At 43.4% G+C, this 24,546-nt stretch overlaps 1 long non-coding RNA gene across 1 annotated transcript in view; it reads left to right on the top strand.

Annotated features, from left to right (window-relative positions):
• LOC142658016 (uncharacterized) overlaps nt 1-18,855 on the top strand; it is a 97,232-nt gene extending 78,377 nt beyond the window's left edge. The window contains exon 3 of the long non-coding RNA XR_012850017.1: nt 18,782-18,855. This is a non-coding gene — a long non-coding RNA (uncharacterized LOC142658016). The remainder of the gene's footprint in view (nt 1-18,781) is intronic.
• The last annotated feature ends 5,691 nt before the right edge of the window (nt 18,856-24,546 follow it).

A 24,546-nucleotide genomic window follows, 5' to 3' on the forward strand; every position in this document is an offset into this window, starting at 1 on the left:
TGAGTGTGAACATGCAGTCAAGGTGAACATGCGTGATAAAGCAAACGTGATAAAGAACACAGACCAAACACAATAATTAGAGAATATTGAAGCTTATTAACCCCTTCCCAACATTTGTCGTATGGATACATCATGGAAAGCTAGTGCAATCCATATGACAAAGGGTGGGCACCGGCTCAGAAGCTGAGTCTGTGCCACCATCCCCAGGTGTCGGCTGTATGTTACAGCTGACACCTTGGGGTAATAGTGGGGACCAAAGTTTGCTCCGATCCCCGCCATTAACCCCTTAAATGCAGCGGTCAAAAGTGATCGCTGCATTTAAGAGGTTTGCAGCTCATTGGCACCCCAGCAATGAAATTGCAGGGGTGCCGGTGGCTGCAAAAGCAACCGGAGGCCTAACACTAGCCTCCCGGTATGCCTAGAATGGAAGCCTTTTATGACATGCCCAGAGGTGGGGCCTAAAAGGCTTCCGTAAGCCTCTGGCAAGATGGCGCCAGCTCAGGAGCTGAGTCAGCGACAGCCACCTATAATTTCAGGAACCAGGGCTAGCTCAGATTCTTGCCATTAACACCTTAGATGCAGCGATCGAATCGCTGCATCTTAGAGGCTGGTAGCAGATCGACAGCCCTGCTATGGCAACAGGAGGCCTAACAATGGCCTCTTGCTCTGACATTACTAAAGCTGATTAGGCCCCGCCCGTAGGCAAAGCCTAATCTGCTTGCTGTCAGTGAATGACTGACAGATCGAATAAATTTCACTACCTAGGTAGTGCAATGTCTTCGGAAAAAAAATCGGGCAGTTGGAACCTTCAAGTCCCCTAGCGGGACTAAAAAAAAGTGTAAAAAAAAAGTGAAAAAACGGTTGTACAAAATATAATAAAAGTTTCAAGTAATAAAATAAAAAACAATCGCCCTTTTTCCCTTATCAAGTCCTTTATTATTGAAAAAAATAAATAAACCGTACATCTTTGGCCGCGTCCGTAACGGGCTGAACTATAAAAATATTATGTTGTTCATTCCACGGGGTGAACGGCGTAAAAAAAACCTGTAAAAAACAATGCCAGAATTTCTGAATAAAAAGTGATCAAAACGTTGCATGTATCCAAAAATGGTACCTATAAAAACTGTAGCTCGTTTCGCAAAAATCAAGCCCTCATACAGCTCAGTCGATGAAAAAATGTAAAAGTTACGGTTCTCACAACATGGTGACAGAAAAAATTAATTATTTTTACAAAAGTCATTGTATTATGCAAAAAGGTTTAAAACATAAAAAAGTGCTACAAATTAGGTATCGCCGGAATCGTACTGGCCCGCAGAATAAAGTTAACTTGTCATTTATTACGGTGAACGCTGTATAAAAAAATATATAGAAAAAATATATAAAATGCCAGAATTGCTGTTTTTTGGTCACCTTGACTCCCAAAAAAATAGGATAAAAAGTGATCAAAAAGTTGCATGTACCCCAAAAAGGTACCAATAATAACTACAGCTCGTCCCGCAAAAAAATAGCCCTCATGCCACTACGTCTATGAAAAAATAATATTAGTTAAGGCTCGAATAAGTCAGGAAATAAAAAATATGCAGTTGGGCAGGCCTGACAGGAACATTTCTTCTATTCCAAGAGTATGTCAAAGCCCTAAAATTATCAAACCAGAAAGGGTAGGTCCCAAACATATCTGCTCGGAGCGAGGGTGCCCGTATTATACCAGGACAACACTTTCCCAGCAATATTCCCCAAACTGTAAAGGTGCCGAGTGTGGACCAAAAAAAGGATAAGAAAGGACATACTTTATCAGTGCGACAATGGACTGTGCATAACGGATTGCTTCACAGCATAACAAATATCTATGGATTATTTTATTGGTTTTTTTACCCAATTATTATACCACCTGACTATGCCCCTGATGTACTCTGTCCAGCTTACATATGCCCCCACGTTATAAACTGAAATACCAGTAAAACACCAAACAAAATTACTACCAAGCAAAATTCATGCTCCAAAAGCCAAATGGTGCTTCCTCCCTTCTGAGTACTACAGTGTGCCCAAACAGCTGTTTACTTCCACATATATGGCATCGCCATACCCTGGAGAACACTTTGAAATGATTACTTTGCCCCACCCGCAGCACAATCATTTATGGAAAAGACCTGTGGGGTAAAAATGCTCACTACACCCCTTAATAAATGCCTTGAGGGGTGTAGTTTTCAAAATGGGGTCACTTCTCAGGGGTTTCTTTTCTTATTTCCCATCAGAGTCTCTGAAATTGTGAACCAATACTTTGTAAATCGTCAAATTAGGCCTCAACTTCGCATGGTACTCTTTCACTCCTGAGCCTGATTGAATGTCCAGGCAAAAGATTAGGGCCACATGTAGTGTGATTCTTAAACCAGGAAACACAGTATAATAATTAGAGAGCTGTCTTGTTATGGTGGCACAAGCTGAGTACCACATATTGGCATATCTATTGAAAAATCTAATTTTCACTCTGCAACATCGAGTGCACACTAATTTCTTCAAAACACAAGCGGTTTACCATGCTCTCTACAACCCTAGGTGAATACCTTGAGGTGTGTAGTTTCAAAAATGGGGTCACTTCTGGGGGTTTTCTATTGTTTTGGTCCCACAGGAGCTTTGCAAATGCGACATAGCGACCTGATACCAATCCAGAAAAATCTGCACTCCAAAAGCCAAATGTCACGCCTTCATTTCTGAGCCCTACTGTGTGCCCAAACAGCAGTTTATGACCAGAAATGGGGTATTGCCTTACTCGGGAGAAATTGCTTTACAAATGTTGGGGTTTCCTTTTTTCCTTTATTTGTTGAGAAAATTATTTTTTTTTAGCTAAACCTACGTCTTATTGAAGAAAAAGGATTTTCACTGCCCAATTCTAATAAAATCTATGAAACACCTGTGGGGGTCAAAATTCTTACTACTCCCCTAGATGAATTCTTCAAGGGGTGTAGTTTCGTGAATGGAGTCACTTTTGGGTAGTTTCTACTGTACTGGTACCTTAAAGGCTTTGAAAAATCGACATGGTGTCAAGAAACCAATCCAGAAAATCTGTGCTCCAAAAGCCAAATGGTGCTCCTTCTCTTCTGATCCTTGCCGTGTGCCTAAACAGCAGTTTATGACCAGATATAGCGTATTTCCTTACTCCAGAGAAGTTGCTTTACAAATGTTGGGGTTCTTTTATTCCTTTATTTGTTGACTAAATGAAAAATTTAGAGATAAATCTATGTCTTATTGCAGAAAAGGATTGTTTTTATTTTCCTTGCGCAATTCTAATAGTTATGAAACACCTGTGGGATCAAAATGCTCACAACACCCCTAGATTAATTCCTCAAGGGGTGTAGTTTCCTAAATGGAGTCACTTTTTGGGCATTTTCACTGTTTTGGTCCCTCAGGGGCTCTGCAAATGCGACATGACCTACGCAAACCATTCCTGCTAAATTTGAGCTCCAAAAGCCAAATGGCGCTATTTCCCTTCTTAGCCCTGCTGTGTGACCAAACATCCGGTTATGACCACATGTGGGTTATTGTTTTACTCGGGAGAAATTGCTTTACAAATGTGGGAGTGCTTTTTATCATTTAGTCCTTGTAAAAACGAGGAAAAACTAGCTTAACCTACATTTTCTTTGAAAAAAAAAAATGTCGATTTTCCTTTTCATGGCCTACTTCCAATAATTTCTGAAAAAAAACTGTGGGGTCAAAATGCTGACTATAGCCCCAGATAATTTCCTCAAGGGGTGTAGTTTCCAAAATGGGGTCACTTGTTGGGGGTTTCCACTGTTTTGTCGCCTCAAGGGCTTTGCAAATGTGACATGGCCTCCACAAACCATTCCTGCTAAATTTGAGCTCCAAAAGCCAAATGGCACTCTTTCCATCCTTAGCCCTGCTGTGTGTGTCCAAACAGCCGTTTTTGAACACATGTGGGGTATTGTTTTAATTGGGAGAAATTGCTTTACAAATGTTGCAACGCTTTTTCTTCTTTAGTCCTTGTGGAAATGAGAAAAATTTTTCTAAACCTACATTTTCTTTGAAAAAAAATGTAGATTTTAATTTTTACGGCCTACTTCCTATAATTCTTGCAATAAACCTGTGGGGTCAAAATTCTCACTATACCCCTAGATCATTTTCTTGAGGGGTGTAGTTTCCCAAATGGGGTTACTTTTGGGGGATTTCCACAGTTTTGGTACCGCAAGAGCCCTTCAAACCTTACATGGTGCCTAAAATATATTCTAATCAAAAGGAGGCCCAAAATCCACTAGGTACTCCTTTGCTTCTGAGGCCTGTGCTTCAGTCCATAAGCACACTAGGGTCACATGTGGGATATTTACTAACACTGCAGAACCTAGGCAATAAATATTGAGTAGTGTTCCTCTGGTAAAACCTTCTGTGTTAAAAAAAAATAGATTAAAAATGAATTTCTGAAAAAAAAAAAAAAATGTGTCAATTTCACCTCTCCTCTGCTTTAGTTCCTGTGGACCGTCTAAAGGGTTAAGAAACTTTCTAAATGCTGTTTCGAGTACTTTGAGGGGTGAAGTTTTTAAAATGGGGTGACTTATTGGGAGTTTAAAATATATAAGGCCCTCAAAGCCACTTCACAACTTAACTGGCCCCTGTAAAAGTAGCCTGTTGAAATTTTCTTGAAAATGTGAGAAATTGCTGCTAAAGTTCTAAGCCTTGAAGCGTCTTAGAAAAATAAAAGGATGTTCAAAAAACAATGCCAATCTAAAGTAGACATACTAGGGATGTTAATTAGCAACAATTTTGTGTGGTATAACTGCCTGTCTTACAAGCAGATACATTCAAATTACATTTTTGCAATTTTTCACTAGATTTTGGTGTTTTTTCAGAATTAAATACTGAATGTTTCGAGCAAATTTTGCCAGTAACATAAAGTCCATTGAGTGACGAGAAAACAGTCTCAGAATCGTTTGGATAGGTAAAAGCATTCCAAAGTTATTACCACATAAAATTAAACATGTCAGATTTGAAAAATGAGGCTTGGTCAGGAAGGTCAAATGTGGCCAAAGCGGGAAGGGGTAAAAGCGCACACAAAAAATCTCAAATAACATATCTTCATGAGTATAATAACACATGAAGACCCTACATGTGAAATGAAATGAACATGATCATTTTAGATAGGCAGCCAGGTCCATCAGATGAATTCATCCTCTATATCCAACCACTACAAATGGATGTATAATGATGTTAGAGTCCTAGCAAGTCTGGGGCACATACAGAGGGGAACACCAAAATATAAGGAGAGATAATAAAAAAGACATACATTAGTATACAACGTTAAAAAATATTTTTTATATTAAAAACATAAAAAGCCAGTAGAATTCCCTTGGTAATGAAGTAGATGAAGCAGATATAGAACAAATTAGATAGACACAGTCTAGAGCAGGGGTCTCAAACTCGGCCGGGTAAGTGGGCCACATATAGAAAAAATGTGAAGTTGACAGGCCGCATTACTTTCAAATTTGATACAATACAAAATTATTGTTAAGCAATTAGTTATTTGAACTACTATAATGCTACTACATTACTATAATACTACATTACTATAATAATACCGCTAGGTTTAAAACAAACGGAAATTTGCGAGATTTCTCCATGTACTTATTTCAACAATCCGGTTTTCCAGCTTAAGTGTCGCTAAATGCAGTCCGGCAGCTCAGTTGGAAGCGTTTGGCAGACGCACGAATGTCAAGATTGGGCAGTCCCTTTTTATATAGTGCCACAGAGCCCTCTGTAGATACTGCCACAGTGCCCTCTGTAGAAACTGCCACAATGCCCTCTGTAGATACTGCCACAGTGCCCTCTGTAGATACTGCCACAGTGCCCTCTGTAGATACTGCCACAGTGCCCTCTGTAGATACTGCCACAGTGCCCTCTGTAGATCCTGCCACACACCCCTAGATAATACCAATGTACTGTGTAGATACTGCCACACACCCACAGTGCCCTCGGTAGATACTGCCACAGTGCCCTCTGTAGATGCTGCCACAGTGACCTCTGTAGATGCTGCCACAGTGCCCTCTGTAGATAATGCCACACAAACCCCTTGTAGATAGTGCGACACACACCCCTTGTAGATAGTGCCACACACCCCCCCCCCCCCAGTAGACAGCTCCATTGTTGCCAACGCTTTGGCCAGGGATTCCTCTGCTGGAGGAGCCCCTGATGTCACTGTCCATACACAGTGACGTCAGGGGATCCTCCTGGACCGGAATGTGATGTTAGGGGCAACCCCAGAGCTGGTGTCCCAGAGCAGAGCACTAGTATAGGCTCTGCTCTGAAACTCTGGGGAAGCAACTGACATCAGTGTCCATATATGGACAGTGATGTCAGGGGCTTGCCCAGAGCTGGAGTCCCAGAGCAGAGTCGCTTCTAGCACTCTGCCTAGGATTCCAGCTCTGCTCCTGACATTACTGTTTACATATGGACAGAGAGGTCAGGGGCAACCCCAGAGCTGGAGTCCCGGGCAGAGCGCTAGTAGCGCTCCTACTGGGACTCCAGCTGTGCTCCTGACATCACTGACCAGGTCTGGGGAAGCCCTAGACATCTCTGTCCATATGTGGACAGTGATGTCAGGGGATTCAACAGTGTCCCGGAGCAGAGCCGATACTAGCGCTCTGCCTGGGACTCTGGCTCTGGGGAAGACCCTGACAACACTATCCATATATGGACAGCGATGTCAGGGAATTCCACAGAGTCCCGCAGCAGAGCCGATACTAGTGGCTTTGTGTCCCGCGGGCCGCTGATGACAGACTCAGGGTCCGCATGCGGCCTGCGGGACACGTGCTTGAGACCCTTGGTAGAGAGAAGCAGTATGAAAAAAAAAACACTGTTTCAAAGTGAAAGTTATGAAACCATTGTATCCAAGGGAAGAATACTGCAAGCATATTAATGAATTAAGGCATCAAAATTCATATTCTATAAGAAAGGGGCATAGATAATTTGCTCATTTAAACCCCTAGGGTAAACGATATCAAGAGTATAAATCCATTTGGCCTCACTTTGTGCCAAAATGCGTTTCCAATTTCCTTCCCTCCCATTTATTAACACTCGATCAACGCCTCTTTACCTTTAGGATTGAGCTGTCGCACTCGTGGCATGCCTTGAAGTGTCGAGGTAAATGTCTTTAGAAATCCGTCTTGTCTAATGCTGATTGAATCTCCAAAACGTGTTCTCTTACATGTCGCCTTAGTTTGCGTGATGTGAGTCTGACAAATACCTTATCACAGGGATAGGTCTCATAGTATATAACACCAATAGTGCTGCATCCAATGGAATGTGTGATCTTAAATTCCTTGTCCCTATGTGAGTTAGAGATATTATCAGCAATTTCCACATTTGGACATGCAACATATTTTCCTCATGGCTTACAACCCCATCTAGGACCTTTTGTACCAAAAATCTTACAGGTAATTATACCCGGATAGTAGCTCCGCACAAATAAATCCTTGAATCCTTTGGATCGTCGGTATGTTATCGATGGTCTTTGCGGTATGTATTGCTTTAATATCTCAGCAGTGTAAATAATATCCCAATATTTTCGAAGTGCAGACCGCATCTCAAGGCATCTCGAATTGTATGGGGTAATAAATCGAACAATATCAGATTGCCCTCTGCCAGTTTTTTTGGACAAAAGTAGATCTTCACGTTTGGAGTTTCTTGCTCTAATATAGCCTTGTTTAATAGATTGTACACTATAACCCCGATCTCAAACGCCTACTGGGCTCACCTGCTTGGTTTTATAAGCTCCGACCATCAGAACAAATCCTCTGGATTCTTAAGAATTGGCCAATCGGTATGGCATTGATGAGATTGGATGGATGCGATGACTCGGCATGCAGAAGTGAATTCACAGACGTAGATTTTCTGAATACATCCATTGTAATTAGGCCATTTTCCACCACATTGAACTGAACATCAAGGAAATTCTTCCTGGTTCTCCCAGCTTTATATGTAAGTTTAATATTGAAGGAGTTGTTATTTAGACTTTCCATATAGGCAGCACGTTCCTGATCAGTCTCCTGCCTGTAACGACGGGGGTAGGGAAACGGACAAGTGAGCCCTAATCTACCCGCCACTCTGTCCCTGCCTACTTGCAACGACCCGCCCTAGGCGACGGGGTACAACTTGGCGCCGGTCCCTACGCTCAGTAAGTGCACGAGACAAACAGACAAGGGAACACAAAGCAAGGGAAAGGGGCAGTTGCCCACGGCAACACCGTGAGCAACAAGAATGGTGAACGAGCCGAGTCAAAACCAGGAGTGCACGAGGTACCAAACGCAGAGCAGGAGAGTAGTCAGTAAGCCAGGGTCAGTATGGAGCAGGATCAAATAGTCAGAAGCTGTAGCTGGGCCAGGAAACCACACGAGAAGAATCACAAGCAAAGGAGGAACAGGAAAGGCAGGTATAAATAGACAAGGGCGGGAGCTAGCTCCGTCTGGCCAGGCTGCGATAGGCTCTCCCACTCCTAAGCCTGCCATCCTGAGTGGTGGAAGATGGAGTCAGTCTCAGAGACACAGACTCAGGTGCAGACTGATTAGCTATGGGAGTATACACAGAAGTTGTGCCTGGCAGATCCTTTACACTGCCAGATAAAGATGATATCATCAATATAACGCCCCCATAGATTAACTTTTTCAATCAGGGTGTTAGGAAACGTCCGTCCCTTTAAGATTACCATGACTACTAATCTAACTTCTGGTCGGTTCTGGTTTTAGTTGCTCAGCCTATCCCTTCTCTCTGTCTTTCTTCCTATCAGGTATAAGGGTGGAGTACTTAAACCTGGGTTGCTTCTGTGTTCTTTGCTTGTGATTTTCCATGCCGCATGTGTTTGATCAAGCTTCTGACTAAACCCTGTACCTTTGACTTTTTGAACTGGGCCTGGGCTTACCCTTTGTTTACGGATTTGGACTTTCTGCTCCCGGCTGGTACTGACCTCTGCTATTCTTGACATACCCTAGCTTTGTGATTTGGACTTTTTTTTTACCCTCTGGCTGTCTTGTTACCTGTTCTGGTATTGCCTGCATTGCACCTCTTATCCAACACCAAACTCTGTTAAAACAACCTGGGTTCTATGCAGCAAAAACCATCCTTCCTTGCGGTAGGCTCTGGCGAAAACCATAGAGTAGCCTTAGACACTGTTGATCAGAGTTGTGATGGATTTGGGGTTGCAGATTTATTTGCACGCTCAGTCCCGACAGTCTCCAGCAGCCTTTTGGGGAATCGCTTACATAGTAATTCCATAAAACGTCCTCCTTGAGAATTGCTCAACCAGTGATTCCATAACAGGGGGATGGGATCAGTCAGGAAGATGTTGCACTACCACAGCCCCAGGAACAAATTTGCATATGAGGATTCACATGATGCCCCCATAGCTGTACCCTGGAGCTGTTGGTACACTCCTTGAAAAGAAAAAGAATGATGTACTAGGGAGAATTCGAGTACTTATAAAATGAACTCACCCATGTCGGGATAAAGATTAGATGTCATTAGAAAGTGTTTCGTAGCTTCTAGACCGTCGATATGTCGTATTGAGGTTGTAGCAGTGCAGCTCCTAAGGGGCAGGATTTGGGCCCAACATTATATATTTAAAAGGTCTGGGTTGCTGGAGTGGAAGAGAATAGTAAAAGTTCCACTCCATCTTTAGGACAGTCCAGGGTTTGGGCTGCCTTATGAGTCTCATTAGCTGCCAGCTGTTAAGGCTCCTTTAAAAAATATGTGATCTGTTCACACAAGGCTCCCAGTCTGAGGAAGACAAGTATTGCCAGCCTGTGGGAGTTAGAGGTTCTGATAAGAACATATGTTTGTTATGAGGTGCTTAGAAGGCCTTTCACCCTGATAGCTAGGGAAGCTGTATGTTTAGTTAGAGGATGGACGGCCTAGGGTTTGTTTTTGAACTGTTTTGTAAAACTGCTTTCCCTGTATGAAGACAATAAAGCTGGTTGCGGCCAGTTTCAGACCGAATCCACTGGGTTGGAGTGAAAATTCTTAAGTGTGCCAACCATCTTACCCTGGAGATGGCGATCCTGCGAGCTAACTTGCCCCAAGTTGTCACAAGGTATAAAGGCATACCACATCACATGTGACGATGCTCATGTAAGACTCCAAATAAACTCCATTCATCCTCCGTAATATATTCGTTGTATCTTTTAAATATGAAGGAAGACCTTCCACTAGAGGGTGTAGTATGAAGTCAATGAGTTTGCAAATAGGTTCACATAGACTATTAATCCCTGATACAATGGGGCGGCCCGGAGGCTGGGTGGCATATTTGTGAATTTTGGGGAGCATGTACAGGCATGCTACTGCCGGCTTTGTAGGTAAAAGACTGTCGTATTGTTTTTTTGTTTATAGTGCCCTTGGTAAGTGCACTTAATACAATTTGTTCCAATTGCAAATTAAATTTGATGAGTGGATTAAATCTAATCATTTTGTAACAAATAGGGTCCCACAGTTGCCCAATGCTTCTCTTTCATATAATGTTATGGGCCAGATGACGATGTTATCGCCTTTTTCGGACGGTTTTATAACAATATCCCTCATCTGGCCCAATTCTCTAGTAGCAGCCCTTTGTTGGTATGTGCAATTGTCCTGCTTGATGGATCTGGGAATGCGTTTAAATTCCCTGCTAACCAATCGCACAAAAAGATCGATATGTGGAAACAGGGAGAGAGACGGAAATTTTCGGGATTTGGGTAAAACAGTAGTAGGGAACTTACCGATTGGTTGATCATGTTGTTCATCCATACGACTTTGAAGTGCTTTTAAAGGGTTTTTCCCATCAGAGACATCTATGACATATCCTCAGGATATAAACACAACAAAAATTTGAATAGCACATTCCAACAAAATGATACAAAACGTGTATGAAGGTGCAAGAACACCTGTGACTGCAAATATACAGCAGAAAAAGAAATGGCGACAGCACACTGCGAACACTAATGCCACCTAAGCCACCAAATATAAATAAATATGCATTACTGCTAAATCTACTTACAAATAGGGAGGTTTTTAGTGCACATTTTGATCAAAAAGTGTTTGCCCACCTGCCACGACAAGGCGACCTCTGTAAGGTGGGGACCTACTCTGCACATACACCCAGAACTGGGACTAAGCCTACATATATATCTTGGGATGGTAGGAACCAGCACTAAACTAATTAAGATCAGCCAGGACAGAATGGGAGGAATGCAAGAACAAAAATGGAGGCAGTCATTAACACCACATATATGAATCAACTAAACACAACAAAAATTTGAACAGCACATTCCAACAAAATGATACAAAACGTGTATGCAGGTGCAAGAACACCCGAGACTGCAAATATACAGCAGAAAAAGAAATGGCGACAGCACACTGCGAACACTAATGCCACCTAAGCCACCAAATATAAATAAATATGCATTACTGCTAAATCTACTTACAAATAGGGAGGTTCTTAGAGCACATTTTGATCAAAAAGTGTTTGCCCACCTGCCACGACAAGGCGACCTCTGTAAGGTGGGGACCTACTCTGCACGTACACCCAGAACTGGGATTAAGCCTACATATATATCTGGGGATGGTAGGAACCAGCAGTAAACTAATTAAAATCAGCCAGGGCAGAATGGGAGGAGTGCAAGAACAAAAACGGAGGCAGTCACTAACCCCACATATATGAATCACATAAACACAACACAAATTTAAACAGCACATTCCAACAAAATGATACAAAACGTGTATGCAGGTGCAAGAACACCTGTGACTGCAAATATACAGCAGAAAAAGAAATGGCGACAGCACACTGCGAACAGAGGTCATTCCCTGTCCTGAAGTTTAGCACCAGCCTTATTTGGCGTACATTATACCACAGTACTGCTCCGACTCTTTTTTTCCCCATTAGTATCTAAACTGAGACATTGAATACTTCATTAAACATCTTTTCCTATACCACTGACGATGTGAACAGGATTTTGTGTGGCGCCTTGGGAGATGGGGCATTTCTGGGTGTCCTGGCTAAGGTGGATATCAAACGCATCTTTGAGTATGAATTCAGGAGGAATATCAGTCTGAGACTACATTTGTCACTACTGAGTGAATATTATAGACATCAGATTATACCTCGTGGATTGAGGTCCCATTTGAAACCAAATTTATTTCGTAGTAACATCGATTTCTGCATCAGACTGGAAGGATTATCCAACAAATACGCATTGGATGTCATTCTACTTAACATTGAGTTCTTACAATTGGAAATTGAAAACTGCAACAAAAGAAAGGTTGAATCGGAGGAAAAACTCCGAACACTAATGGTTGGTGATGAATTTCTAGTCTATCTTGAAAGATTTAATTCTATTCTTCAAAAGTTCCAATGGGAACAGGAGGAGATAAAGCGTCACAAGTGGTTCCACGACAGGGACGATTATGCGACTGGAAGGGTCTATAACTGGAAGCAGGACTAACAACAACTACAACAACAGAAACCTATACGAAGGGACTTACAAACTAGGGTGTCTAGAAACAAGAAATGACGGTCAATTAATGATGACTTTTTAGATGTGCCTCTGAGGAACCCAAGAGAAGACAACGGTGCACAAGGAGGGGAGGGAGACACTATAACAGACGGCTTAAAAACAAGAAGTATGAAACATCTGAGATCGGCATAACAAGTGGGGAGGAAGACACCTCCCAACACAAATAGGTGGTAAATATTTCCACACATTGTCTATCATCCATAGAATTGTCTGTTTTAAATAAGAGTTTATCATTCTGCCATATTATGAATATGTATTGGTTACAACTAGACATAGATCTGAATAATTTTTATAGGTCAGTCCGCTTAAATGCATGGTTTTCTCAACAAGAAACGGTTACTGTACATAAAGATACTATAAAATGTCAGGAGTTGTGTCTTAATAAATGGGATTTGTTTAATAAGTACAATTCCCATGGTTTTAAACTTTTGTTTTATCTGTATTAAAAGATGTTGAGAAATATAAGGATGAATGCCAATCCGGTCTAACATTGCGGACAAAACATAACCTTACTGTTGGAGACAAAAATGCCCTTGATGATCTGCTCCATAACGATGACCTGGTTGTTTAACCTGCTGATAAAGGGGGTGCAGTTGTCGTTATGGATCCATGTATTTACAGGTGGTCTATAGACAATTGGGAGACACATGTGTCAATGAAAAGGTGTCTTTTGTGCTACGGTGGTCGAGATACATAGACGATGTCTTCCTCATTTGGACTGGGGAAATGTCTGATTTAGACCAGTTTTTTTTAAGCCATTAATAACATTAACCCTGATATTAAATTCACTAGAATGGTTTTAGACACAAATTTACAGTTCCTTGACACCATGGTCTTTATACAAAATAACAAATTGAGGACTGATTTATATGTGAAACCGACATATTGTAATACATTTCTGAGCTATGATAGCCATCATACCAGTGGGATGATTAAGTCCTTACCCTTGATGCAGTTACTAAGGGTAAAGAGGCTAGTGGATGATCCAATGGATCTAGACTTTGGATTGAACCAAAAATTCTCAATAGGGGTTACCCAAAAAGTATTATAAAAAAAACATTTGGATAGAGTAAAACGGTTGAGCAGAGAGGAATTAAGTCAGAGTAAAAACAAAATGGTTAAAAGAAACAGACTTCCGATGGTGTCCACTTTAACAATAATAGTTCCAGTATTGCAGGGATTATTAAAAAACACTGGCATGTTCTGGGCAATTATTATGATAAGATTCTCATATAGAAAAACTCTCGGAATTTAATAGACAGATTGGTAAAACCAGATGTTGGCAAGAGGGGTAGCGGACAGACCTGTATGACATGCAGGGGATGTTTCTCTTGCTTGTCCTGTGAAAATTGTTCATTAATGATGAGAGCTGATATATATACACAGCCAAAGACTCACAAGTCCTTTAAGATAAATTCTTTCTATACATGTAAAAGTGACTTTGTGATATACGTGTTACAATGCCCGTGCAATTTGACCTACATGGGTGAAACTACGTCAGAGTGACGTATGAGATTAAACAATCATAAATCTAGTATACGAACCAAAAAACAGGAATGCTTATAGCACAACTTTTCATGGAGGCTGGACATCAGGTACAACAGCTCAAATTCACCATCATACTTAGTGTTCCCCCCAATAAAACGGGGTGGTAATAGGGAATTAGTTTTAAAACAACGAGAACTACAATGGATTAGTAAATTGAACTCTTTACATCCAAATGTTCTGAATGTAGACTATCCTCTTAATGTTGTAGCAGTGCAGAAGCTCAGGTTTTAAGCAACCAGGGAGCATGTACAGCAGAGAGGGTTTTCTCTGCTATTGCTTGGGTGTAAAGCCTGGAATAGGGCCTGGTTTGCTGGAGTGTGAAGGAGAAGGGCGGGCTTCCACTCCATACAGACAGTCCATGTCTTGGGCTGTCTGATGAGCCTAGTTAGGCTTCACCTGAGACGGCTCTTTAATTCAGGTGCGTGCTGTTCACATAGGGCTCTCAGTCTGGGGAAGACAGGCATGCTAGCCTGTGAGAGTCACCACCGTGTGAGGTAAAGCTGTGAAGGTTTTGAGGTGCTGGGCACAAGGCTCAGTGTCACATAGTGAGGGACACTGAATGTGTTAGTTAGAGGCTGGATGGCCTAGGGTTTATTTTGTATGTTTATTGTTGTACCACTGATTGCTGTTGTGAAGACAATAAAGCTAGCTGCGGCTGGTTTAAACCTTTTACTCAAGGAGTTGAAGTGAACTTTCTATGTGTGCCAACCATCTCACCTGGGAGATGTCGATCCCATGAGCTAAGTGGTCCCCAGGATGTCACATATGGCGGAGAATTGCTTTTGGCAATAAAATGGCACAAGAAGTATGCAGTGAAATTTAAAGGGCCAGAATCCCAATTAAAGAGACTGTTTTTCCATTGCAATGGGTCTTATTGAGGAACTCCTCAAAAAGATAGTGCAAACGAATGCGGAGCTGCAAGAAGCAAATGCCAAGCAGAGGGAGGATAACCAGAGGTTCCTGGCACAGTTCGAAGCAAATGGAGAGTCCTTAAGGGCACAAGTACTGTCCAAGGATACACAGCCTTCTAAGCCAAGTAGATGCCTTTCAACGCCAGCTGCATTGATGCCGGATACTCCTGACGTGTTGCAGACAGTTTGCAGAAAAGAGCAAAGAGCACGCATACCTGTGATACAAGCTGTGAGGACCGTTGCTAAGGGCAACCACCCGGACCCATGGTGGGAATCTTTGCAAGCGGACTATTGTCTGGATGGAAAAGGTGATCCTAAGCAATGTTGGGCAGCTGTTAAAAAGCCAAGTGTGCTGGATCGCACAGATGTGGTTGCTAGGAGCAACCAACCCCGACAGCATGTGGCGGCTGTTCAACAAATGGAGCGCTGTTGGAGATGCCATCGAGCGGATGGATGTGCACCTGATTGTTCTCTGGTCAGGAGGCCAGAGAGAGTGCAAGAGAAGACACGTGAAGTGTTGGTTCGTGGGATTCCGCTACTGGTCAGTCTGGATCTTCGCCGAGAGTTCTCGAGGGTGCATCCGGACATTTTGCTGTTCGTGAAGAAGGATCCTGAGATGGGTGAGACCGTTCTGATTGACTTTGAAACTGATTTTGGGACTGTGCAGCACAGACTTCTAAAATGTGAGGAACTTGAGGAGTTTGTGCTGGGAAGGGACTTCCCTCATTTTTGGCAGTTTTGGGAGAAAGGCAATATCTCCGATAAGCATTACAGGGAAAAGTCCTCTGCAGGGTGTGCTGCTCCACTGCCAAAAAGGGAAAATGCACCAGTGGTAATGATGTCAAGTGATAATGTGATTCAGGAAATGCCTGCTAAAAATTATGCACATGTATTTGATGCACAGCGTTTATGTGATGACACTAGTGAAATGTCCAAAATTGTGCCTAACATGTCTTTAAAGAGGCTCTGTCACCATATTTTGCAACCCCTATCTGCTATTGCAGCAGATAGGCGCTGCAATGTTGATTACAGTAACGTTTTTATTTTTAAAAAACGAGCATTTTTGGCCAAGTTATGGCCATTTTTGTATTTATGCAAATGAGGCTTGCAAAAGTACAACTGGGCGTGTTGAAAAGCTGGGCGTTCTGAAGAGAAGTGGATGATACTTCTCATCAGAACGCCCAGCTAGTAAAAGTAGTAAACACGCCCCGATGTACGCACATAATACACGCCCAGTTGTACTTTTACTTTTCAACACGCCCAGTTGTACTTTTGCAAGCCTCATTTGCATAAATACAAAAATGGCCATAACTTGGCCAAAAATGCTCGTTTTTTAAAAATAAAAACGTTACTGTAATCTACATTGCAGCGCCTATCTGCTGCAATAGCAGATAGGGGTTGCAAAATCTGGTGACAGTGCCTCTTTAAGCCATGAGTATGTCACCCAGCCTGAGCAGGTTAATGCATTGTGTGAACAGGCTGTAAAAGAAACAGCAGCCGAGACAGAAGAGGGGATTAGTTCAAGTGTGCCCCTTGAGGCTGTAGTTGAGAAAGTCGAGCGTGTCACATGTGATGTGCGTACTGTTACTGATGGTAATCCAGAGGATGTGTCCTTGGAAACAGATGTGCCAGGTGTATCTGAGATTTCCCTAGAGGTTGGGATTGTTGATGGTGGTAACCTGGAGTACAGCCCTGCCATACCTAGTGATGGTGATGAAAATGTGCCTGGTGCAATAGAGGTGACTGTAGCACCTTTAGAAATGTTGCCCCCTACAGGTCATTCCTATCCTGTAGAAACTGAGACTGTTGCATGTGATGTGTGCACTGTTCCTAATGACAACCAGCTGTATACTGCTGCGATGTGTGAGTGGAGTGGTGATAAACTCTACAGGTCTGAGAATGTGGTTGGGGTCACCTCAGAGTCAGCTGAATCCAGCAGCAGTGATCTACCTTTTTATTTGAGCGACCACACCAGTGTGAATGTAGTCCTAAGTGACGCACATGAGTTCCTGGACAGTGGAGTCAGTGAGGTGTGTGCGCTGGTGGCTGTGGCCTCGGTCACTAATGAACCGCCCAGTAGTGAACCAGATGTACATGAAAACATTACCCTAGAGGTTGTGGCTGTCAATGGTACCAATGAGGACACTACTGCTATGTATAGTGTGAGAAGGGTTACTGCTTCACCCTTAGAAGTTCTGCCGCCTGCAGGTCTTTCACATGTAGACGTTGAGACCCAGGTAGCTCCCGCACTTTCCCAGGAGGTAAGGGGAGCAATAGAGGGAGTCTTCCAGGCTGGTTTAATGGATACTAATGCAGAGTGTGGTCTAGCCATGGAAGCTGCATGTGACACAAGACAGGTTGCTAAGGGCAACAAGTGGTGCTATACCACTAAGCAGGATGCGGGCCCTAACGCTGCTGCAGAGACAACCACTACCGGGTCTGATAGAAGTAACCCAGAGGGGTCGGGTCAGTGCGGTGAAAAATTGTCTCTGGACGTACAGTCTGAGCATTTAAATGCTGAGATGAAAAACTCCAAGATGGAGGGGAGTATAGCGTCTGAAGGTAGTTTGGTAGATGGTACAGTGTATACCAAAACTCACGAGATGAGTGTTACTGAACACTATGAGCCAGTGTCTAAACCAAGGGGTGACACACAAAGCCACTTCATGGAGGTGGACGGGTCCCTGAAGGTAGGGCACCACACATGTAAATACGGCTGTGATCAGCAAAAGCTAGTAGTGCCTACAAGGGATGAGGATGCTAGGCATGCCAACATAGAAGAGTTGCAGGAGCACCTGTCTAATACACCCAGGGGTGATTATCAAATGTCTGTTACTGTAGGGGTGACCCTATGTGTGTTTATGTCCCAACGTAGGAGCTTTGACCCTGGAGGGAGGTTGAAATGTGATCAGTCCTACGGCCTTTATCAAATGGGGGGGGGATAAGTAGCAGTGCAGCAACTGGACAGTGCAGAAACTCAGGTTTTAAACAACCAGGGAGCATGTACAGCAGAGAGGGTTTTCTCTGCTGTTGCTTGGGTGTAAAGCCTGGAATAGGGCCTGGTTTGCTGGAGTGTGAAGGAGAAGGGCGGGCTTCCACTCCATACAGACAGTCCATGTCTTGGGCTGTCTGATGAGCCTAGTTAGGTTTCACCTGAGACGGCTCTTTAATTCAGGTGTGTGCTGTTCACACAAGGCTCTCAGTCTGGGGAAGACAGACATGCTAGCCTGTGATAGTAACCACCGTGTGAGGTAAAGCTGTAAAGGTTTTGAGGTGCTGAGCACAAGGCTCAGTGTCACATAGTGAGGGACACTGAATGTGTTAGTTAGAGGCTGGACGGCCTAGGGTTTATTTTGTATGTTTATTGTTGTACCACTGATTGCTGTTGTGAAGACAATAAAGCTAGCTGCGGCTGGTTTAAACCTTTTACTCAAGGAGTTGGAGTGAACTTTCTATGTGTGCCAACCATCTCACCTGGGAGATGACGATCCCATGAGCTAAGTGGTCCCCAGGATGTCACAATGTTTACAAATAAAAATGAAAGGATTGGTTTCTCTTTTGGACAGTCCTATGGATCTTTTCCTTTTTCTTTCTCTCATATAGCTGTGATTGTCACTTGGTACAGGACATCCAGATTGAATCCCCTTGCCTGAGTTTGACTCTTTAGATCTTGTTCTATTGATATCGTCTAGTATTGGTTAATGGAATACTATATGGGACAGTTTCATTACAACATTTTATGTAACAGTATTTTGATTTTTTTTCTCTTCTTTTCTCAATTAGATTGATACTTTGATATCGTGACTGAACTCTCACCGTCTGAAATAAGAAACCCTGGACTCATATGTTTTTGACAAGTGTGTTTTCTTATATATATTTATTTTTTTCTATAGAAAAAAGTTCATTCTATAAGTAAAAATGTTTTCTTTTTTTTACCATACGTTGTGCTTGAGTGGATACTCTGGATCACGATGTAGCAATGCTGATAAAATAATGATTCTTCCCATTTGCCCTATATCAACTCAATCAATTTATGTACATCTAGAATGTGGATCGGTTCATTTTGAAAGATCCCAGGGTCCTGTATAATTTTATGTGGGCTCTGTGAAGTTTTTCACATTGATTTTAATGTAAGTGATACAGACTACTATAGAGCATATGAATGACATGTTTGTCTCTACTCCTTTTGCCATTTGATCCCAGAGAGGTCGTCACCACATGTCCCCTTGTGGATGATATATCCACTTGTAGGCGGAGTGGATACCCAGGACGAGATGTTCTCTTATGTATAATGGGGGAAACACCTCAAACCTAGGGACGTAAGGCATTGAGATCTGTATCACAAGTAAATACTTTGTGTAAACGTTGTTCACCACAACCCCTTTGTTCTTCCCCCACTTCACGCACCCCTGGGGTCTATGTGGAGCTCGACAGGCAGCTAAACACCTTCCTACTAGCCAATAAATGAGACTGGTTGAAAGTCTGTAGCTTTATTAACTGGTCACAGGATTAGGGTAAAACTGAGGAACAAACAAGAATATACATGCCATTAGATTACAGCAATACATAAGAACAAGGCACATTGAATAAATGTACTACATATACAGGTAACAGGCTGACATATATTAAGCCTATATGCAAATAAACAGTAGAGATAACAGTTATAGTACAGTATGAAGTGTATGGCAGTACAAATACAGTATAGGACCAGACATGGCCGACCATGAGGCGAGGCCGAGCTTCACAACTACACCAACTGATATATTACAGTCCCATGTAACAGAGTGAATACTGTCCTAACAGAATTCATGTGGCTGCTGATAGCCAGTAATATAAACCATCTATCTGCTTACCAACTATACTTTGACAAGAGGGATGGAATGAATCAAATGGTCCTCTCTCTGAGCAGAAATAGAAGAGACTGCCCTTCTTCTTCCCAGAATGCTTTTCACCTACACAATGGAGGAAATTACCAACACTGGCCACTAGATGGCACCTGGAGCACTAATTACTTGCATAGAAAATAACGTCACAAATCTCAGTCTATGCAAGAAGATATGGTTTGGACCCTTGGTAACTGGCAGGCCAGATACAACAATGGAAAACAAATGGCAGAGGCAAAGAAGCCCTATTTCCCAGCTACCATAGGAATTGTTAAATTTTAAAATGTAATCTTTATTATGCTAATTCAGCAAACAGACAAACAGACAGACCAACATAAATGGTTAAAATTCTCAGTGCAGGGATCGGGTCAGCAACCATTAGTGGTTGTGTCAGCATGCACGTGTATTTGCCGTCTATGTCTGTAGACCGGCAAAGTCTGGAGAACGTGGATAACACCAATGGACTCCTGAGCAGTTAAATTGTTAAATTGTTAAACCCTAAGATCCAGCATGTATTAAAATTGAAAGGAGAGCCCTCCGACATGTTTCGCTACATATGTAGCATCCTCAGGGGTTCACGGGGCTACCGACGGCGCGCCGAGAAGTTCTCACTGTTATGGGAATCCTCTATGACGTATTAGGGGGTGTGTGTACGGGTAGAACCAATAGTAGTGGGGGTGGGCGGGAATCTCCGACCCCAGTTTGAGTTGCAGATAGAACTGCCAATGGAACAATAAGAAGCCCGGGCAGCTGAGCAGGAAAGCTCACGCATGCGCTTTAGGGCTTATTCAGTACTTACACTCGGGGCCACTCGCAAGGATCAGATAGGATAAGTGTTGCGTTTATATTTAGATCGATTATATATCCACAAGTCACTGGTGTTAAAATTGGATATTAGATATATACTAGTAGTTGAGACTACGCGATGTGAATAATTTATTAAATATATAATAGGGATCAGTGATGTGACAGCAAATATCGCTGCCAATAAGATGCCAATCATATGCAAAGGCATGGGTATAACTATAGGTGTATGTGCACACTTGTATGTCAGCTCTAAGCTGAATTGATAATAACGGTAGTAGAATTATATTTGCGTGTAGGGTTTGTGTTGAATACACATAGCTGTAGACCTCTGAAGTCAAATGGACAATCGATATACAATAGATACTGGTAGTAAATTCTTAAAGCACATCTGAGTGTTTATCAGGAGCGGTCCCTATTAAAAGTCACAAGAGGATAGGAATACCCCAAATAGAACTGAGAAAATATGAGGCCATCAGAACTCAATGGTTGGACAGTGTCTGTAATTTCTATATCCTATTTCTGTAGGAAGTAAAGATTGAAAAACATACGAATAGAGATTAGATTATGGGCTCGTGACACGGTAATCGTGACACTGAACTCAATACACGAATATCAGAGAAAAGCTGCGAATGTAAATCCTTCATTCAGACCAGAGGGGCTGAGGGAACGCAAACGATGAATCCATCGTGCGTCCTCCTGCAGTAGAATCTGATCTAGATTTCCAGCCCTGGGTCCTAATTTAATCTGGGTGACACCCCAGAATTGAAGTAGCTTGGTGTCACCCCCATGTAGTTGGTGCATATGTCTGGACAGCGTAGTATCCTCTTTCTGATCGATCGTACTCAGATGCTTGGAGATTCTCCTTCTTAATTCCTGTATGGTCTTTCCCACATACAATTTGGGACAGGGACATCTCGCTATATATATCACCCCGCTGCTATGACAGTTAATAAACTGCTTAATAGTGTAGGTCTTACCATCGGGTGGATTGGTGAAGGTCTTTGTCATGGGCATAAGAGGACAGAAGGAGCAACGGCCACAGGGTTGGGAGCCCCTGACTGGTGACCTTAACCAAGTCTGTTGGCAATTATTTTTTGTGGAATAGTGGCTGTGTACCAAGAGTTCTCGTAAGTTCTTACCTCTGCGGTAAGTGATACTCGGAGCCGCTGAAATTACTTTTTCAAGATCTGGATCGATGGTAAGTATTGACCAATGTTTTCTAAGGATGTCCATAACCTGGGAGGAACAGACATCATATGTACCAATACAACGAATGGCACTGGATGACTCGGTGGTAACGCGGTTTTTACTTTTGTCCTGAATTAAGTTCTGTCTATCAGTTGCATTAGCCCTAGCATAGGCCCTGTGTAGCCATTTTTTCGGATAGCCACGTGCCGTGAATTTATTGTATAGTTCATCACATTCGATCTGAAAGGATTGTTCATCAGAGCAATTTCTCTTGGCTCGGAGATATTGCCCTATCGGTATGCCCTTTTTAAGGGCCGGTGGGTGATGACTTTGCCAATGTAAGAGGCTATTCGTGGCAGTGGCTTTCCGAAAAATATCTGTATGTACACTGCCACCAGGGGCGTAACTAGGAAAGACTGGGCCCCATAGCAAACTTTTGACTGGGGCCCCCCCCCCTCTGCTGGGTATTACACAACCCCCCCCCCTTGTAGATAGTGCCTCCCTATAGATTCCACCACACAGCGCCCCCCTATAGATAGCACCATACACAGCCCGCTGTAGATAACGCCATACAGCCCCCTCTGTAGATAACGCCATACAGCCCCCTCTGTAGATTACGCCATACAGACCCCCCCCCCCCCCCCAAAAAAAAACGGCCTATAGTTTGTCCTACAAAAGACATGCATCCCCTATCCACAGGATAGGGGATACATGTGTGATCGCTGGCAGCGATAAGGAGAACGGGGGACCGAAAGTCCCCCGAAGTTCTCCATGACTAACCTCGGACTTCCGGCGTCTGCGCAGTTCAATAAAAATGAAAGGAGCGCTGGTCACGCATGCGCACAAGCACGACCGGTGCGCAAGTCATTTCCATGGAGCTGCAGACAGACTACGGAAGTCCGAGGTTTGTCATGGAGAACTTAAGGGGGACTTTCGGTCCCCCGTTCTCCTCATCGCTGGGCGTCCCAGAGATCCCACATGTATCCCCTATCCTGTGGTTAGGGGATGCATGTCTTTTGTAGGAACAACCCCTTCAGTGGCGTCGCGCTGTAGCAGCCATAGCGGCTGCTAGCGGAGCCTGCGGCCATGGGAGGGGCCGTGCGGCGGGTGGCACGGGCCCCCTCATGCTGCAGGCCCCGTAGAAGTCGCTACAGCTGCTATAGCGGTAGTTACGCAACTGCGCATAGGTTTGTACCGCGTAAAACTACAGCTCCCAGCATGGCCGAAACAATGATAAGGATATGCTGGGAGATGCGGTTTCACAAAAAAAAATCATACCACCATCACCTCGCTGCAGATCATACAGTGACTACAATACTGATTAGAGGCAGAATAAACATTTACATTAAGTGACTCACCGGTGACGTATCAGATTCTAGTTCTTTTCTTCTCCCTCCGGTTCAGACATCTATGATGGATTTCTCCCGGCCATGACCCATTTCTGCAGTTTTCTGTTTAGATGTCTTCAGCTTCTCACTTTTAAAACATTTCTGCACCTATAAACAAAGTTAAAATTCTCAACACCTCTAAATATAACTGTCACACACACACACACACACACACACACACACACACACACACACACACACACACACACACACACACACACACACACACACAGTGCCCCCTGTAGATAGTGCCCCCTATAGATTGTGACCTACATAGAAGCCCCTGTAGATAGTGCCCACATATGGACTCCAGAGCTGCAAGGCAATAGTACTAACCACTGAGCCACCGTGCTGCCCTACATATAGCTTCCCTTATAGTTAGTGCTCCACGTATAGCCCACCTCTGTAGATATTGTCCCACATATAGCCCACCCCTGTAGACTGTGCACTACATATAGCCACCCTGTTGCTAGTGCCCCACAGGTAACCCACCCCTGTATATAGTGTCCCACACATAGCCCACCCCTATAGAAAGTACCCTAAAAAATAGCTCCCCTATAGATAGTGCTCTACATATAGCCCACCCCTGTATAGTGTCTCACATATACTGCCCCACATATAGACCCCCCTGTAGATAGTGGCCCACATCCCCACATACAGACCTCCCCTGTAGCTAGTGCCACACATATAGACCCCCCCCCTGTATATAGTGGCCCACATATAGACCCCCCTGTATATAGTGGCCCACACCCCCACATATAGACCCCCCTGTAGCTACTGCCCCACATATAGACCCCCCTGTAGCTACTGCCCCACATATAGACCCCCCTATATATAATAGCCCACATAAAGACGACCCCCCCACTATAGATAATGCCATTCTCATTTTTATGAGGAAAAAAATATATAAAGTTGACATACTCACATTCTCCGGTTCCCACGCTGTTCACTGGCGATGCAGACATGCTCTCTTCTGAGCATGTCTGAAGGAGCTGAATGAGCGTCCTTCAATGACGCTGATTGGCGGGGCAGAATGACTTGCCCCGCCAATCAGCACCTTCCAAGCATGGAAGCGGCGCGATGATGTCATCGCGCCGCTAGCCAATCAGTGTCATTGTAAGGCACTGGATGGTCAGGCACGGAACATGCCCGGCCATTCAATGCGAATACATGTATTTGGCTGCCGCTAGCACCGGGGCCCCCTCCGGTGCTAGCGACACCTACAGGCATGAGAGTGCCTGTGTAAGGCTCGGTGGCGCGGGCCCCACAGTAGCGGCGCCAC

This window comes from Rhinoderma darwinii, chromosome 7 (genome assembly GCF_050947455.1).
Source record: "Rhinoderma darwinii isolate aRhiDar2 chromosome 7, aRhiDar2.hap1, whole genome shotgun sequence".
NCBI lineage: Eukaryota > Metazoa > Chordata > Amphibia > Anura > Rhinodermatidae > Rhinoderma > Rhinoderma darwinii.